The sequence below is a fragment of the Chlorocebus sabaeus genome, chromosome 12, assembly GCF_047675955.1.
Source record: "Chlorocebus sabaeus isolate Y175 chromosome 12, mChlSab1.0.hap1, whole genome shotgun sequence".
NCBI classification, from domain to species: Eukaryota; Metazoa; Chordata; class Mammalia; order Primates; family Cercopithecidae; genus Chlorocebus; species Chlorocebus sabaeus.
In genome coordinates this window covers 48,548,495-48,562,156 of record NC_132915.1, presented here as the reverse complement: position 1 = coordinate 48,562,156, position 13,662 = coordinate 48,548,495, and the positions used below count along the sequence as shown (strand labels likewise).

Below are 13,662 nucleotides of genomic sequence, written 5' to 3'. Positions count from 1 at the left end.
TACCTATTTCTTCTTGATTGACTGACTGATTGATCGATCGATTGATTTTTTGAGATAGGGTCTTGCTCTGTTGCCCAGACTGCAGTGCAGTGAAACAATGACAGCTCACTGCAGTCTCAACCTCCCAGGGTCAAATGATCCTGCCACCTCAGTCTCTCAAGTAGCTGGGACCATGGACATGCACCACCACACCCAGTTAATTTATTTTTCTGGAGATGAGGTTTCACCATGTTTCCCAGGCTGGTCTAGAACTCCCGGGCTCAAGTGATTCTCCCCCTCCCAAAGTGCTGGGATTACAGAAATGAGCCACCTTGCCCAGCCCCTATTTCTTCTTGAATAAACTTTTGTAGTTTGTATCTTTCAAGGAATTTGTCATTCTATCTAGGTTTGTCAAATTTATTGACATAAAGTTGTTCATAATATTCTATTATTATCTGTTTAGTATCTTTAGAATATGTATTGATATCACCTCTCTAATTCCTGATATCAGTAATTTGTATCTTCTCTTTTTTTGCCTGATCAGCCTGGTTAGAAGTTTATCCATTTTAAAAATCATCCTTGGTTTCACAGATTTTTCTCTTGCTTTTCTGTTTCACATTTCTTTGAATTCTACTTTAATCTTTATTATTTTCTTTTCTCTGCTTATGTAGAGTTTAATTTGCTCTTCTTTTTCAAGCTTTTTAAGATGGAAGCTAAAGTCACTGATTTGAGATCTTTTCTAATGTAGATATTCACTGCCACAAATCGTTTCCTAAGGAGTGTTTCAGTGGTACTCCATAAATCTGGATATGTTGTTTTCTTTCTTTTTTTTTTTTTTTTTTTGAGACAGTCTCACTCCGTCACCTAGGCTGGAGTGTAGTGATGTGATCTTGGATCACTGTAACCTCCGCCTCCTGGGTTTAAGTGATTCTCGTGCCTCAGCCTCCCGAGTAGCTGGGATTACAGGTACAAGTCACCCGCACCTGGCCGCCTTTTTATTCTGTTCAAAATATTTTTTTATAATTTTTTTCTTTTTTAAAATTTAATTCTTTTTTCCTTTTTCTTCACTCTGTTTTCTGAAACCTCACCTGGATTGAAATATTTTTTATTTCCTTTTTTAAAAAATATTTTCTTTGCCCAATAGATAATGTTAAAGTATGTTTTCTTGGGTGAGGTTTCTTACTAAAAAACTACAAATTAAAATAAAAAATAACATAAAAAAGAGACAAGTTTAATTTTAAAAAGTAAAAACATAAAATTTAAAGAAAAGGAAGTGAAAAGGAAATGGTGGCTCACGCCTGTAATCCCAGTACTTTGGGAGGCCAAGGTGGGCAGATCACCTGAGGTTGGGAGTTCGTGACCAGCCTAACCAACATGATCGCGCCATTGCACTCCAACCTGGGCAACAAGAGCAAAACTTCATCTCAGGAAAAAAAAAAAAAAAAAAAAAACAGACAGAAAAGAAAGTAAAATTTTTTTAAAAATAAAGTATGTTTTGCAGTTTCCAAATTCTGTACTTGAGAATTTTCCAAGAATCTTTCTGTTACTAATTTCTAACTTAAATGCCTTATGGTCAGAGAATGTACTTTGTATAACCCAAATTCTTTCATAGTTATCAAGACCTGTTTTATGGCTAAGAATCTGGTCTTCTTTTTGTTTTTTCATTTATTTTTTGTAGAGACAGGGTCTTGCTATGTTGCCCAGCCTGATCTTCAACTCCTGGCCTCACACAATCCTCCCACCCTGGCCTCCCAAAGTGCTGGGATTACAGGAATAAGACACCATGCTCAGCCTGAATGTGGTCTGTCTTGATAAATATTCCATGTGCACTTTAGCAGAATATCTCTTCTGCTGTTGGGCAGAGGGCTCTATAAATGCCAATCAAGTAAATAGTGTTGTAACAAGTCTACTATATCCTTGCTGGTTTTCTATCTACTTGTGCTATCGACTAGTAAAAGAATGGCATTAAAATCTCTGACTAAAATTATGGATTTGTCTTTTTCTCCTTTCAGTCTATCGGTTTTTGCTTCTTGTATTTTGAAACTGTTATTAAAGGCATAAACATTAAGAATTGTTATATCCTTTCAATTAACCAATCCCTTTATCATTATAAAAAAGCATTAATAAATTACCCTTCTTCATTCCTGATAAAAATCAGTCTGTATGAAACAAAAGCTACTTTTCAATTTCAGATTATTAATACTTTCCTCTCACATAAAATGTATATATAGGATGTCTTTAGATTTACCTAAAATAAATGTATAAACCTGTTGATTGTAAACATTAGTTATGTGTAGATAACAGCATTTTAATGGTTTTTACATTAAAAAAAAATTTTTTTTTTTTGGAGGCAGGATCTCACTCTGTTGCCCAGACTGGAATGCCGTGGCACAATCATAGCTCACTTCAGCATCAAATTCCCAGGCTCAAGTGATCCTCTTAGCTCAGACTCCTGAGTAGCTGGGACTACAGGCACGCACCACCACATCCAGCTAATTTTTTCTAACTTTTGTAGAGATCGGGGTCTCTCTATGCTACCCAAGCTGGTCTTCAACTGCTGGCCTCAAGTGACCCTCCAGCCTCCACCTCCTGAGTCGCTCAGATTGAGACGGTCACCCAGGCTGGAGTGCAATGGCACGATCTTGGCTCACTGCAACCTCCGCCCCACGAGGGTTCAAGCGATTCTCCTGCCTCAGTCTCCCAAGTCTCTGAACTTACAGGTGGCCCCCGCACCACCACCACCACACCTGGCTAATTTTTGTATTTTTAGTAGAGACAGGGTTTCACCATATTGGCCAGGCTGGTCCCAAACTCCTGAACTCAGGTGATCCACCCGCTTCAGCCTCCCAAAGTGCAAGGATTACAGGCGTGAGCCACTGTGCCCAGCCAATATTCAGCATTCTAAAAAATGAAGAGGACTGAAGGTGGTGAGTGCCAGGACATTCTTCTTCTCCAAGAGGAAAAAGAGATATGGCAAAGGATGCCAGTTTAACGATAAGATGCCTAGTGTGGTTGGTTTAGGACTACCCACAGGTGTTTGGCTGCATTTACCCAATGCCTGTACCCCCTGTGAATCTAGGAAGTAACTAACTTGCTTTTGATTTTACAAGTTAATAGGCGGAAGAAACTTGCATTGTCTCAGATGAGACTATGGAAAGTGGACTTTTGAGTTAATGCCAAAATGAGTTAAGACTTTGGGGTTGGGTGCGGTGACTCACGCCTGTAATCTCAACACTTTTGGAGGCTGAGGGGGCACAGATCACTTGAGGTTAGAAGTTCAAGACCAGCCTGGCCAACATGGCGAAACCCTGTCTCTACAAAAACTACAAAAATTACTCACTGGAACCTCCACCCCCTGGGTTCAAGCAATTCTCCTGTCTCAGCCTCCCAAGTAGCTGGGATTACAGGCGCACGCCACTATGCCCAGCTAATTTTTGTATTTTTAGTAGAGATGGCGGTTTCACCATATTGGTCAGGCTGGTCTTGAACTTCTGACCTCAGGTGATCCACCCACCTCAGGCTGCCAAAGTACTGGGATTACAGGCGTGAGCCACTTGTGTATGTCAGCAGTGTGAGAACAGACTACTACAGTAGAGATGGGGGCCCTGCTACATTTCCCAGGCTGATATCAAACTCCTGGTTTCATGCAATCGTCCCACCTAGACATCCCAAAGAACTGGATTACAGGTATTAGCCACAGCACACAGCCACAGTACTTTGACACAGTACTTTGACATAAAGAGCTGAGAAAAAATCTTGACCTGGCCAGGCGCAGTGGCTCAAGCCTGTAATCTCAGCAATTTGGGGGGCTGAAGCGGGAGGATCACTCGACCCGAGGAGTTTGAGACCAGCCTGGGCAACAAAGTGAGACCTAGCCCCTACAAAAAACTTCAAAATGAGCTGGTGTTGTGGCACACGCCTATGATCTTACCTACACAGGAGGCTGAGGCAAGAGGATTGTTTGAGCCATAAGTGCCACTGCCCTATAGCCTGTGAAACAGCAAGACCCCATTTCAAAACAAAACACACACACACACACACAATAAATGTGTTGATTTTCTTCATTCAGGTCTTGCACATTTTTTTGCTTGGATTATTCATAACTATTTACAGTTTTGTGGCTAAAGGGAAAGGAGTTCTTGTGTTTGTTAAAAAATTACTACTGGTGGCCGGGCACAGTGGCTCATGTCTGTAATATCAGCACTTTGGGAGGCTGAGGCAGGTGGATCACCTGAGATCAGGAGTTCGAGACCAGCCTGGCCAACATGGTAAGACCCCGTCTCTACTAAAATTACAAAAAAAAATTAGCCAGGCATGGTGGCAGGCGCCTGTAATCCCAGCTACTCGGGAGGCTGAGGCAGGAGAATCATTTGATCCCGGAAGGCGGAGGTTGCAGTGAGCCAAGATCGCCCCATTGCACTCCAGCCTGAGGGACAAGAGCTAGACTTCGTCTCAAAATATAAAAAATAAGGTGCCCAAGGTGGCCGAATAGGAACAGCTCCAGCCTCCAGTTCCCAGCGTGAGCGACGAAGACGACGGGTGATTTCTGCATTTTCAACTGAGGTACCCGGTTCATCTCACCAGGGTGTGTCTGACAGTTGGCACTTGTCTGCGGGTGCAGCCCAACCAGCAAGAGCTGAAGCAGGGTGAGGCATCGCCTCACCTGGGAAGCGCAAGGGGGCAGGGAATTCCTTTTCCTAGCCAAAGGAAATTGAGACACACAACACCTGGAAAATCGGGTAACTTCCACCCTAATACTGCGCTTTACCAACTGGATAAAGAGGAGTCAAGACCCATCAGTCTGCTGTATTCAGGAGACCCATCTCACATGCAGAGACACACATAGGCTCAAAATAAAGGGACGGAGAAAGATCTACCAAGCAAACGGAAAACAAAAAAAGAGCAGGGGTTGCAATCCTCGTCTCTGATAAAACAGACTTTAAACCATCAAAGATCAAAAGAAACAAAGAAGGCCATTACATAATGGTAAAGGGATCAATTCAACAAGAAGAGCTAACTATCCTAAATATATATGCACCCAAAACAGGAGCACCCAGATTCATAAAGCAAGTCCTTAGAGACTTACAAAGAGACTTAGACTCCCATACAATAATAATGGGAGACTTTAACACCCCACTGTCAACATTAGACAGATCAACGAGACAGAAAGTTAACAAGGATATCCAGGAATTGAACTCAACTCTGCACCAAGCGGACCTAATAGACATCTACAGAACTCTCCACCCCAAATCAACAGAATATACAGTCTTCTCAGCACCACATCGCACTTATTCCAAAATTGACCACATAGTTGGAAGTAAAGCACTCCTCAGCAAATGTACAAGAACAGAAATTATAACAAACTGTCTCTCAGACCACAGTGCAATCAAACTAGAACTCAGGACTAAGAAACTCAATCAAAACTGCTCAACTACATGGAAACTAAACAACCTGCTCCTGAATGACTACTGGGTCCATAACGAAATGAAGGCAGAAATAAAGATGTTCTTTGAAACCAATGAGAACAAAGATACAACACACCAGAATCTATGGGACACATTTAAAGCAGTGTGTAGAGGGAAATTTATAGCACTAAATGCACACAAGAGAAACCTGGAAAGACCTAAAATTGACACCCTAACATCACAATTAAAAGAACTAGAGGAGCAAGAGCAAACACATTCAAAAGCTAGTAGAAGGCAAGAAATAACTAAGATCAGAGCAGAACTGAAGGAGATAGAGACACAAAAAACCCTCCAAAAAAAATCAATGAATCCAGGAGTTGGTTTTTTGAAAAGATCAACAAAATTGATAGACCGCTAGCAAGACTAATAAAGAAAAGAGAGAAGAATCAAAGAGACATAATAAAAAATGATAAAGGGGATATCACCACCGACCCCACAGAAATACAAACTACCATCAGAGAATACTATAAACACCTCTACGCAAATAAACTAGAAAACCTAGAAGAAATGGATAATTTCCTTGACACTTACACTCTCCCAAGACTAAACCAGGAAGAAGTTGAATCCCTGAATAGAACAATAGCTCTGAAATTGAGGCAATAATTAATAGCCTACCAACCAAAAAAAGTCCAGGACCAGACGGATTCACAGCCGAATTCTACCAGAGGTACAAGGGGAGCTGCTACCATTCCTTCTGGAACTATTCCAATCAATAGAAAAAGAAGGAAGCCTCCCTAACTCATTTTACGAAGCCAACATCATCCTGATACCAAAGCCTGACAGAGATACAACAAAAAAAGAGAATTTTAGACCAATATCCCTGATGAACATCGATGCAAAAATCCTCAATAAAATACTGGCAAACCGAATCCAGCAGCACATCAAAAAGTTTATCCACCATGATCAAGTGGGCTTCATCCCTGGGATGCAAGGCTGGTTCAACATACGCAAATCAATAAACATAATCCAGCATATGAACAGAACCAAAGACAAAAACCACATGATTATCTCAATAGATGCAGAAAAGGCCTTTGACAAAATTCAACAGCCCTTCATGCTAAAAACTCAATAAATTCGGTATTGATGGAACGTATCTCAAAATAATAAGAGCTATTTATGACAAACCCACAGCCAATATCATACTGAATGGGCAAAAACTGGAAGCATTCTCTTTGAAAACTGGCACAAGACAGGGATGCCCTATCTCACCACTCCTAATCAACATGGTGTTGGAAGTTCTGGCTAGGGCAATCAGGCAAGAGAAATAAATAAACGGTATTCAATTAGGAAAAGTGGAAGTCAAATTGTCCCTGTTTGCAGATGACATGATTGTATATTTAGAAAACCCCAATGTCTCAGTCCAAAATCTCCTTAAGCTGGTAAGCAACTTCAGCAAAGTCTCAGGATACAAAATCAATGTGCAAAAATCACAAGCATTCTTATACACCAGTAACAGACAAACAGAGAGCCAAATCATGAATGAACTCCCATTCACAATTGCTTCAAAGAGAATAAAATACGTAGGAATCCAACTTACAAGGGATGTAAAGGAACTCTTCAAGAAGAATTACAAACCACTGCTCAGTAAAATAAAAGAGGACATAAACAAATGGAAGAACATACCATGTTCATGGATAGGAAGAATCACTATTGTGAAAATGGCCATACTGCCCAAGGTAATTTATAAATTCAATGCCATTCCCATTAAGCTACCAATGACTTTCTTCACAGAATTGGAAAAAATTGCTTTAAAGTTCATATGGAACCAAAAAAGACCCCGCATTGCCAAGACAATCCTAAGCAAAAAGAACAAAGCTGGAGGCATCACGCTACCTGACTTCAAACTATACTACAAGGCTACAGTAACCAAAACAGCATGGTACTGGTACCAAAATAGAGATATAGACCAATGGAACAGAACAGAGCCCTCAGAAATAATACCACACATCTACAGCCATCTGATCTTTGACAAACCTGACAAAAACAAGAAATGGGGAAAGGACTCCCTATTTAATAAATGGTGCTGGGAAAATTGGCTAGCCATAAGTAGAAAGCTGAAACTGGATCTTTTCCTTACTCCTTATCGAAAATTAATTCAAGATGGATTAGAGACTTAAATGTTAGACCTAAAACCATAAAAACCCTAGAAGAAAACCTAGGTAATACCATTCAGCACATAGGCATGGGCAAGGACTTCATGTCTAAAACACCAAAAGCAATGGCAACGAAAGCCCAAATTGACAAATGGGATCTAATTTAACTAAAGAGCTTCTGCACAGCAAAAGAACCTACCATCAGAGTGAACAGGCAACCTACAGAATGGGAGAACATTTTTGCAATCTACTCATCTGACAAAGGGCTAATATCCAGAACCTATAAAGAACTCAAACAAATTTACAAGGAAAAAACAACCCCATCAAAAAGTGGGCAAAGGATATGAACAGACACTTCTCAAAAGAAGACATTCATACAGCCAACAGACACATGAAAAAATGCTCATCAACACTGGCCATCGGAGAAATGCAAATCAAAACCACAATGAAATACCATCTCACACCAGTCAGAATGGCAATCATTAAAAAATCAGGAAACAACAGGTGCTGGAGAGGATGTGGAGAAATAGGAACACTTTTACACTGTTGGTGGGACTGTAAATTAGTTCAACCATTGTGGAAAACAGTGTGGCGATTCCTCAAGGATCTAGAACTCGAAATACCATTTGACCCAGCCATCCCATTACTGGGATATACCCGAAGGATTATAAGTCATGCTGCTATAAAGACACATGCACACATATGTTTATCGTGGCACTATTCACAATAGCAAAGACTTGGAATCAACCCAAATGTCCATCAGTGACAGACTGGATTAAGAAAATGTGGCACATCCCCATCTCCACTAAAAAATACAAAAAACTAGTCAGGCGAGGTGGCGGGCGCCTGTAGTCCCAGCTACTCGGGAGGCTGAGGCAGGAGAATGGCGTAAATCTGGGAGGCGGAGCTTGCAGTGAGCCGAGATCCGGCCACTGCACTCCAGCCTGGGCGGCAGAGCAAGACTCCGTCTCAAAAAAAAAAAAAAAAGAAAATGTGGCACATATACACCATGGAATACTATGCAGTCATAAAAAAGGATGAGTTCGTGTTCTTTGTAGGGACATGGATGCAGCTGGAAACTATCATTCTCAGCTAACTATCGCAAGAACAGAAAACCAAATACTGCATGTTCTCACTCATAGGTGGGAATTGAACAATGAGATCACCTGGACACAGGAAGGGGATCATCACACACCGGGTCCTATCGTGGGGAGGGGTGGGGAGGGACAGCATTAGGAGATATGCCTAATGTAAATGATGAGTTAACAGGTGCAGCACACCAACATGGCACATGTATACATATGTAACAAACCTGCACGTTGTGCACATGTACCCTAGAACTTAAAGTATAATAAAAAATAAAAAAAATTTAAAAGAATAAAAATTACTACTGGTATATTAATAACTTATGACAGGGTCTCTAACATCGTTTTAAATGCTGGGAATTAAAGCAATGAAAATACCAAATCCTTGTCTTTATGGAGCTTATATTACAGTTGGAAAATAATTAGTAAACTTATATTTTCAAAAACATAGATGCCGCGTGGCCGGGCGCGGTGGCTCACACCTGTAATCGCAGCACTTTGTGAGACTGAGACGGGTGGATCTACTGAGGTCAGGAGTTTGGGACCAACCTGACCAACATGGTGAAACCCCGTCTCTACTAAAAATACAAAAATTAGCTGGGCGTAGTGGCTCATGCCTATAATCCCAGCTACTCTGGAGTCTGAGGCATGAGAAGTGCCAGGAGGCGGAGGTTGCAGCGAGCTAAGATCATGCTACTACACTCCAGCCTACGTGACTGAGCGAGACTCTGTCTCAAAAAAAAAAAAAAAACCCTTGGTGCTATGAAGAAAAGTAAATCAAAACAGAAAGTGGAACGGAAGGAGCCTATTTTTATGGTGTCATCAAGGAATATCTCTCTGAAGAAGTAAAGAAGTAAGATCTAGGCCGGGCGCGGTGGCTCATGTCTGTAACCCCAGCACTTTGGGAGGCCGAAGCAGGCAGATCACGAGGTCAGGAGATCGAGACCATCCTGGCTAACACAATGAAACCCCGTCTCTACTAAAAATACAAAAAAGTTAGCCAGGTATGCTGGCAGGCACCCGTAGTCCCAGCTACTTGGGAGGCTGAGGCAGGAGAATGGCGTGAACCCGGGAGGCGGAACTTGCAGTGAGCTGAGATTGCGCCACTGCACTCCAGCCTGGGCGACAGAGCAAGACCCCATCTCAAAAAAACAAAAAAAGAGTAAGATCTAGCCAGGCGCAGAGGCACAGGCACACACCTATAATCCTAGCACTTTGGGAGGCTAAGGCGGACAGATCACCTGAGGTCAGGAGTTCGAGACCAGACTGACCAACCAAAATACAAAAATTAGCCAGGCGAGGTGGCACATGCCTGTAGTCTCAGTTACTCGGGAGGCTGAGGCAGGAGAATCGCTTGAACCCGGAAGGCAGAGGTTGCAGTCAGCCAAGATTGTGCCATTGTACTCCAGCCTGGGCAACAAGAGCAAGACTCCATCTCAAAAAAAATAAAAAAGAAGATCTAAGCAGGGGCCTAAGTGGCATGAAGAAGCAAGCAAATCATATGATAACAAAGGAAGAACATTCCAGGCAGGAAAAAAGTCAATAATAAAAGCCTTAAAGCAGTAAGTAACTTGGTCTTTAAGGAACAGCAAGGCCAGCGGCTCTGGAGCTTAGAGGAGTAGTAGGAGATGAGATCAGTGAAGGAGAAATCAAGTAAGGCCTTTTAGGCTAAAATTAGGTCTTTGGATTTTTTTCTAAATATGATGAAAAACTGTGAGGAGCCTTTAAATGTGAGAACAAACTAGTAGGAGAAAAGAATGGAAGCAGGAAGAGCAGACAGAAGGCGATTAACAACAGCCCAGAAAAGACACAATAACAATGGCTTATATTAGGGCAAAGGAGTGGGAGCAGCAAGAAATGATAATATAGGGGATATAGTTTGAAGGTAAAGCTGCTGCTGGCGGATTGAATGTGTAAGGGGAAAAAAAGAGAAAGCAAGTATGATTTCCATTTTGTGGCTTAAGTGGGTAAACGACAGTACCATTTACTAATAGGGTAAAGTCTGAGAAAAGGATAGGTTTGAGGAAATAAACCAATAATTCTTTTTCAGACAAGTTAAAATTGACATGCCTACTAAAATATTCAAGAGATGTAGAAAAGGCAGTCCTGGCAGGGCACAGTGGCTCACACCTATAAACCCAGCCCTTTGGGAGGCCAAGGTAGGAGGATGCCTGAGGCCAGGTGTTCGAGAACAGCCTGGGCAACGCCACAAGATCTAGTCTCAATAACAACAATAAAATTGTTGGTAGTATGCACCTATAGTCCTAACCAGGTGTGGTAGTATGCACCTATAGTTCTAGCTACTCAGGAGGCTGAGGCAGGACGATCGCTTGAAACCAGGAGTTCAAGGTTACAGTGAGCTATAATCGCATCACTGTATTCCAGCCTGGGTGACAGAATGAGACCCTGTCTCGAAAAATGAAAACGCAGTCCATTATAGTGTGGAGTTCAATGAAGATGTCAAGGCCTGAGTCAAGAGCAAATTAATAATGCTTACAGCCATGGCATTAGATAAGATACCCAAAGAACCGTCAAATACTAACGGACGAACACTGATAAAGAAAAGTTACAAAGCCTAAGTCTAGGTAGGATACAACAACCTTCAAGTGAGGAAAGAGACGCTAGAAAATAAGACCGAGAAGGAGCTGCCATGAATTAGGAAAGAGTAAGGATGATATGGCATCCAGAAAACCAAGTAAAGTTTTTATAAAAACAGGATATGATCAATCACCTGTGTCAAATGCTGGTGAGAGTTAGAGTGATTTAAGGATGGAGAACACTGACAAGAGTGATTTCAGTTGGTGGGAGTGGAAAAGAGCCAACCTGGAAAGAACTGGGGAAAAAACGGAATCTTAGAGGGCAGAGATACTGAGAACGAGCAATTCTTTTTTTTTTTTTTTTTTTTTTTTTTTGAGACAGAGTCTCACTCTGTCACCCAGGCTGGAGTCAGCTCACTGCAAGCTCCGCCTCCCGGGTTCATGCCATTCTCCTGCCTCAGCCTCCCGAGTAGCTGAGACTACAGGCGCCCATCACCTCGCCCGGCTAGTTTTTTCGTATTTTTTTAGTAGAAACGGGGTTTCACCGTGTTAGCCAGGACGGTCTCGATCTCCTGACCTCGTGATCCGCCCGTCTCGGCCTCCCAAAGTGCTGGGATTACAGGCTTGAGCCACAGCGCCCGGCACGAGCAATTCTTTCTGACAAATTTTGCTGTAAATGAGAAGGAAAGGTGTGTGTGAGAAATGAGCTGCTTTTGTTTTTTTCCTTTTGCCATTCCTATTGAAGTTAGAGAATTAAGAGTTATAGCATGTTCGTATCCTAAGAAAAATGATTCAGCAGGAAAAATAATACAGGGGATGTGCTGGTCTAGATAAAATAAAAATAAAACAAATAAAAACAATGATACAGAAGATAACCCAGAAGCAAAATCCTTAAAGAGACAAGAAGTCACAACATAGATGAACATAGATCAATTGGCTTAAAAAAAAAAAAAAAAGTGTGTCTGCAAGTAGGACTCGCTTTTGCTGCAGAGAATAAAAACACTATGTGCAATACTTAAATCAATCAATCAACAAACAAACACGCCCAGCGCAGTGGCTCATGCCTGCAATCCCAACACTTTGGGAAGCCAAGGTGGGATGATTGCTTGACATAGCGAGAGCTCGTCTCTAAAATAAAAAAATAAAATAATGCTTTTAAAAAACAGCTAAGAGTCTAGAAGGAAAAGAGATTACATAGTCTTCTTAGCAAACTAAGTAGAAGGACAAGCAGATACAGCAATGCTGTAGGCACAATGGATATGTGTGGCCATAAATTTAAAGCGAGACGAGCTAGCATATTTGTTTCCTCCAGCCACACGCCGTTGTTTAGGTTCAAGGAATTACAGAGTTGACATAGAACTGAGTGTAATCGGGGTTGAAGTTTTGCCTTGATTACAATGAAGGAAGAGAAGAACAAGAGTTTATCACTTAACACCACAGAATGGTACATACAGAACACTAATAGTAACTAAAATTTTTATTAAATGAATCAATATAATCAAATAAGTTAAGAAGAGAATATATGAGGGGAATAATGGACAGTGAAAAAATGGTGTAGCTACCGGCCTGGAGGTCTTCATGGAATCCAAGAAATGTCCAGTGAGAAAAATGAAAAAGTAAAAAAAAAATAGGAATCCAAGAAATGTCAAAATAGGGTACTAGAGTATGTGAGTTAGTAAAAGAGGAAGTTAGATGCTTACAATTTTTTTTTGAGACGGAGTCTCACTCTGTCATCCAGGCTGGAGTGCAATGGCGTGATCTCCACTCACCGCAACCTCCACCTCCCGGATTCAAGCAATTCTCCTGCCTCAGTCTTCTAAGTAGCTGGGATTACAAGCGCATGCCATCATGCCCAGCTAACTTTTTGAATTTTTAGTAGAGACGGGGTTTCACCATGTTGGCCAGGCTGGTCTTGAACCCCTGACCTCGTGATCCACCTGCCTCGGCCTCCCAAAGTGCTGGGATTACAGGCGTGAGTCACCGCACCCAGCCCAATGCTTACAATTTTTTAAGTTACAGATCATAGTGATAAAGTCTAGGGTAATGGTTCTCCATCCTGACCATACATTGGAACCACTTAGAACACGTTTTAAAAAAATATCAGACCAACAAAATATGAATTTCGGAAGGTAGCCCACTACTATCAATATTTTTTAAGCCACCCATTTATAATACATAGCCAGAATTGAGAACTACTAGTCTAGGGTGTGATCATGCATGTAGACAGCAAAGGTAGGTTGGAAAAGAAACCTGTAATCTGCAAACTGAAGAACTTCTAATAAAGTTTTCTCCTATTATTCTTCATATGAATAAAAACATGAGCTATGCTCAAAGTATATCACATGTAGTAACTCATTTCATATTCATAACAACCCAACGAGGGAGGTCTAGCATTATCCCTTTGTGAGGAAAATTAGACACAGATGGGGAGAACAAAACTGTACTGAATTAAGAGTCCTAGGTTATACATAAAGTTAAAGATGTATATTATAAACCCTAAGGC

At 41.4% G+C, this 13,662-nt stretch overlaps 1 protein-coding gene across 8 annotated transcripts in view; it reads right to left on the bottom strand.

Moving 5' to 3' along the window:
- Window positions 1-13,662, bottom strand: part of DENND4C (DENN domain containing 4C) — a 145,827-nt gene that overhangs the window by 116,547 nt on the left and 15,618 nt on the right. The gene's annotated exons all lie outside the window — the stretch shown is intronic.